The sequence below is a fragment of the Propithecus coquereli genome, unplaced genomic scaffold (assembly GCF_000956105.1).
Source record: "Propithecus coquereli isolate 6110/MARCELLA unplaced genomic scaffold, Pcoq_1.0 Scaffold159, whole genome shotgun sequence".
In the NCBI taxonomy this organism is placed as follows: Eukaryota; Metazoa; Chordata; class Mammalia; order Primates; family Indriidae; genus Propithecus; species Propithecus coquereli.
This window is the reverse complement of record NW_012140413.1, coordinates 1277619-1283321: the sequence shown is the minus strand read 5'-3', so window position 1 is coordinate 1283321 and position 5703 is coordinate 1277619. Positions and strand designations below refer to the sequence as shown.

General features: G+C 36.0%; 1 protein-coding gene across 1 annotated transcript in view; it reads left to right on the top strand.

The window, feature by feature from the left end:
* The window catches only part of TUSC3 (tumor suppressor candidate 3), a 182359-nt gene that overhangs the window by 73477 nt on the left and 103179 nt on the right, over positions 1 to 5703 (top strand). The window lies entirely within an intron of this gene.

Sequence of the window (5703 nt, the reverse complement as noted above, 5' to 3'; positions counted from 1 at the left end):
TCTCTTACTTATTTATTTTTCATTGAGGAACAATGGAAATGGAGAGGCTTAACTAATTGAATAACCAGGTAGCACTGAGTACCCTTTATGAAGCTAGAATACCCAACTTCTTAGTGAAGAGTCTGTAGAATTAAATGATTTTCTTCTTTAGTACTTGGCAATTCAGGAGCAAGACTCCTCCCCCCTCCCTTCTTTGGGATTGTCATGTTTGTCTTACAGTATGAAGTGGCAAATGAGTAGAAGGAGCTAGGGGTAGTGTATTTTAAATGTGTCACTGTGGTTTCAAAAAAGTTGGATAGGGATCAAAGGAAGCTGTGGAAAGCTGACAAACTAGTTTTGATACAATTAAGTTAGATTTTCACAAGGGTAAAGAACAGGTTTTGTGTAGAAGCAGGATGGGGGGTTGAGTATTAGGAAGTTCTCATGAAGGGTTTACTTAATAAGTAAATTGCTGAAGTATGATATAGATGGTTTTCAAAGGTATAGAGAAGCTTGAGGAACTATGAGACTATGGTAATGTCTAGATTATAAATTTGTATGTTGAACTTATTCAAGGTGATAATGCTATTGGAAAAGAAAAAAATTGGGCTTATAGAGGAATGCCTTGGAGTTTGCTAGATGAAGATGATAAATTTATGTTGTAGGATGATATAAATTTCAGAGGAGGATCTGTTAAATAATTGTGATGGAACAGTGGTCTTGAGATCTCCTACTGAGTAGTGGTCTTAAGATCTGTTACTGAGCCGAGAGAGTACTAACTGATCCATAGGAGAGTGGGCAGAGTGGATCAAAGAGATCTCAAGGGGACAAGTAAGATGGAAAAGTAAACAGAAGTTTCAAGAAAAATTACTCAAATTATATTTCTGAATAATAACTTAAGCCTCAGAGGGAGTTATAGATACATCAAGAAAGGCACCCTATCATTAGCAGCCATCTTTTTTTTTTTTTTCCATGTGAATTAATTCCCCTGGGTCCTTCTGTGTCAGTGTACTTTTGGACCATTTCTAGAATATACTGTTGTAATCTTTTACAATTCTATAAAGTCTTCGAGAAGATCATAGCTGTAATTAAAAAACCTTAGTCCTTTCCTTTGTGGAGTTTTCTCTTTTTTCTTTTCTTTAAGGAAAAATGAAATTTTCTTCTAGAGTTAACTCACACTTAGATTCTCCAGTTGGTTTTCTTTGCTGAAAGGCTGGTGAATGAGCTTTTGGCTTCCCTGTAAGCCCTTTTAGCAAATCACTCCTCTGTTCCTTCACACAGTCAGTTTATTCACAAATTTCGGAATTCAATTCTCACCTCCCTCAGTGCTAACATCAAACTCCTTGGCCAAATAAAGTTGTTAATTAAGACTGCTCGATATAATTCTCACCTCCCTCAAGTGTTAACTCCAAACTTCCTTTATCAAATTATATGTAGGAAATATTCTCCATAATTGCTAAATCTTTTAGATATATTCTCCCACAAAGTTATTCATCCATTCCAGGATTCACTACAAATTCTAAGAACAAAATATCCTCTTCTAAGGATGGATTGATAGTTTTAGGAAAAAAAATTCAGTTGAAGGAAAATGAAAAACTGTATGTAGAATTAAGCAAAGTGCATGTATAACCAAAGTTTTGGCGATGTGTTAGAGATTAATATATTGTTGAACTCCAAATAAATGAAAAAATTAATGAATTATAAGGTCATTTGAAATAGATGGTGAATAACTTACTACATTGGCATATCAGATATTAACTGTCTAATATCCTTTCTCCCACAACTAAATAAAATTATTATTTACTATATATAAATCATTGAGGGCTCTATGTTAAATCTTTTTTATATATACCGGATATATATATAATTTCATGTAATTCTCATTACTCTGAAAGGTGTATCTGAAAAAATCCATTTTATAGATAAACATTAAAGCTGAGAGTTTATGTAATTTATCCAAAGTCATGTAGCTAATACCTGTCAGAATGGGGATTTGTGACTCCAGAGCTATTAGAGTCTAATGCTTGCTTTAAGTGCACATATTCATTATTGTCCTTACCCTGTGAACTGTAATTTGTATTTTGCTTTTGCATTCCCAGCTAAGATTATTAGTCTTTTAGGGCAGGGATCCATCACCCAGCATTACTTAGACTCAAAAGATTATGAAAAGCTTTTATTCAGGAAGCATTTCCTAATAGGGATTGGTGAGTTGAACATAGTTGGCTAAAACCATGTGGAAAAGAACTCATCAGCCTTTGTTTTCATTATAGTAAGGTCACATCTCTCATGGGATTAGGTTCTAAAATTAGGAGATAAGGTGAAAATCATGTATACATAAAATTACCCTTGTACTCACTTAAAGCTGCAGTCCCCAAACCCTGGGCCACGGACTGGTGTACTGGTCAGTGGCCTGTTAGGAATCGGGCAACACAGCAGGAGGTAAGCAGTTGGGTGAGCCAGTGAAGCTTCATCTGTATTTACAGCCATTCCCCATCGCTGGCATCACTGTCATTAGCGGTGGCATTAGATTCTCATAGGAGCATGAACCCTACTATAAACTGCGCATGTGAGGGATCTAGGTTGACCATTGCTTATGAGAATCTAATGCCTCATGATCCGAGGTGGAGCCGAGGTGATATTGCTAGTGCTGGGGATCAGCTGCAAATACAGATTATTATTACCAGAGGTTTGACTGCACAATAAATGTAATGTGCTTGAATCATCCCAATACCATCCTCCCCATCCCTACCCCTGTCCGTGGAAAAATTGTCTTACGTGAAACTGGTCCCTGGTGCCAAAAAGTTTAGGGACTGCTTACTTAAAGCACTTGCAAGTATGTTACTTTGTAAATGGTTTTGGTACTACAACCCTTACCATTTCCTCTATACCTTTGATAATATTTTTATAGACCTTAATTCTTAAGTTTCCCTCATTTGCTTGACACCTGAGTCTCAAGATATTTTACTTCTTTATCAAAGATTGGAAAACTCTCATGTCATTCACATGTTCTTTTCTGGGATTGGCTGATACATGTGAAATATTTCAGGCTTGAGTGCATCTATAGTCAGTTTAATATAAATGATGCTCTAGGATTATTGCTGAGCTTTCTGTCTAGTTGAATTTTTTTTTAATGTCTTCAACTGCTTGTTTAATGATACTTGCTTTAGGTTGCAGTATAATGTTTCAGTTTTCTCTTCTTCATGATTTTTTTTTTTAGGGAAGTATTTATCAGTTGAAGAATTTTATTCTTCCTGATTTTTTGCAATAGCTCTGTATAGATGCTCTTGATCATTTGCTGCTGCTTTTAAAATACTTTTTTTCTTTCCTAGACCAGAAATAATAGTTTATTTATATGTGGGGGTTATGGTTAGACTTTTGGGTGGCCTGCTAGTTTCTTAATTCAAGTGCCCTTTTCTGTTCATAAAGTAGAATAGATCGAGTGCAGCAGTCTTCTTTTTTTTCTCCTCCTCCTCCTCTTCCTTCTCTTCTTCCTCCTCCTCTTCTTCTTTTACAACGGTGTATTTTGATTTTGTAAGGATTTTTATTTCTGTAGGTCCCTTTCCGTGACTCGCTTCTCTATTTCACTGTATTACTAAGTCGCCAATGCATGTCTGCCTCTAAGTTGCCTCCGACTTCACAGAGTGGTGTATTCATAAGACCACTGTGTTTGTTCCTGTGTACTTCCAAGCCCCTTCCTTTACAATGCTCAGTAGCCACTGTTCTTAACCATCTTATAATATCTTAGACCTGGCCTCAGTATTTTCCAATTCCAATGACTTCTTCTCTTTCTTGGGGTGATTTTTATCCCTTCTTCCACCTCTGCTAGGATCTCTCTTGTCCTCTTTTCTCTTCCACAGTCTCCCTGTTATTTCCTCTTCTTGCATAGGTTTCTGAGGTTGCAGATGTTAATTTCCTCACTTTCACATACCTTTACATTCTGTAGGATTCTCTTTATTCTAGTTACGCTATTGGCATGAGCAGTTTTGTTTGTACTTTTTTATAGAACTACATGGTTTTTGGAAGTTTTTGATGGTTGTCATTATCCTATAGGAATCCAGTATTTTCTAGGTATAGTTTTCGTCTTAGGAAAATTTGGAATCTGACCACAAATAAGAAAGTTCTTTGAGGACAAACTATTGGACAAACTGTTATTCTAATATTACAGTGATGGTGATGATGTGTTGATGCTAAATCACATGAAGTTCACGGCTTTGCACTTTCTGTGTGCTTAGTAGGATTTTATTGAATGAGATAAATAAGAATGTTTTCATATTGATGAAAAACTCAGTGAAAAGTTACTCATTACATGTTTACAGAAGTAATAGGATAATGTTTTATCTTTCTAAAAATGCTTTGTGAAGGTTATGACTGAAATAAAATTACTTTTAAAAGTATAGTCTTGATAGCTACTCTCAAGCATTCAAAATAAAGGTCAAAGTGTCTACATGTTAATCTCAATCTAGAAATACTTACATATAAATTCATGTTAATAAATTAATATTTCTGCTAATTTAAAGCATTTTCCTTGGTTTCCCATGATTTTAGTATATGTTAGTCATTTAACATATTAAATAGGATTCACCGTTTTTCGTGGTCTGAGACCTTAGTCCTTGAATAATTTCTGTTAAGATATCTAGGAATCTTGATCCCCTGGGGGTAACTTAGTACAAACCAATACTTTTTCAAGTAAAACTGCTTCAGATATATTCCTTCCCTGTGGTAGATTGTTGTCTTTGTCAGTAAAATACAATGAAGAAGTTAACTCCTTTTATTCATCAGAAGATAGTCATTGTAATGAATCTGTTCAGAAAAGAATTAACACAGCAGCCCTGAGACTGTTATTTAGAAAGGCCAGCTCCCAGAGTTGGCCCTTGCCTGGTGTATGGGAACTTGGATTTTGGGAATTTTCTCACCATTCCTTAACTGATTAGGCTGGCTCACTGTGCCTAAACTGTTGTACAGTGTGGTTAATGCTGAACACCTGCTTTTCTTCTGGGAGTCGGGAGTTTTTTCCCCTGCTTATGGAGGGTGTCTACATGACCAACCCTCTTGGGCACTGAATCTTTAATGAGCCTCCCTGGTACACAGCACTTTACACATGTTGTCACAACTCTTTGCTGAAGGAATTGAGTGAGGCCTGTGTGACTTGACAAGGAAGCACTCTGGGAAGCTTGCATCTAGTTTGTTTCAGACTTTGCACCCAGCTGCCTTTTCCCGTTGTCAGTTTTGCTTTGTGTCCTTTCACTATAATTAATTTCACCTGTAAATATGACTACATGTTGATTCCTGTGAGTACTTTTAATGAATCACCAAACCTGGGGCTGGTATTGGGGACCCCAACACAGTACCTTCTAATAATTCTGAAATGTTTCTCCTTGCTCTTGGCAAGAGGTATATATTTAATATTCATTTTAGTTTTTATTTAAATTCTCATTCTTTAGGTCTGTAAAATAGGGGTTTTTTTCCCCCTCTTAGGAATCTTAAATAGTACTGAAGACAAAAAGAAACTTTATAAACTTTCATTTTGTTACCATGGAACTGGATACTACTATGATGATTACAGTATTATATTTGCTGACATTTATTTTTTGAACCAATGTTTATTGAATGGTGACAATGTATAGGTATTGTGCTGGATCATAGGGATATAATGGTGAAGAAACTGACCTGGCTGCAGCTGTCTTTGATCTCAGAGTCTAGTTGAAGTGCTGGACAGTATTCACA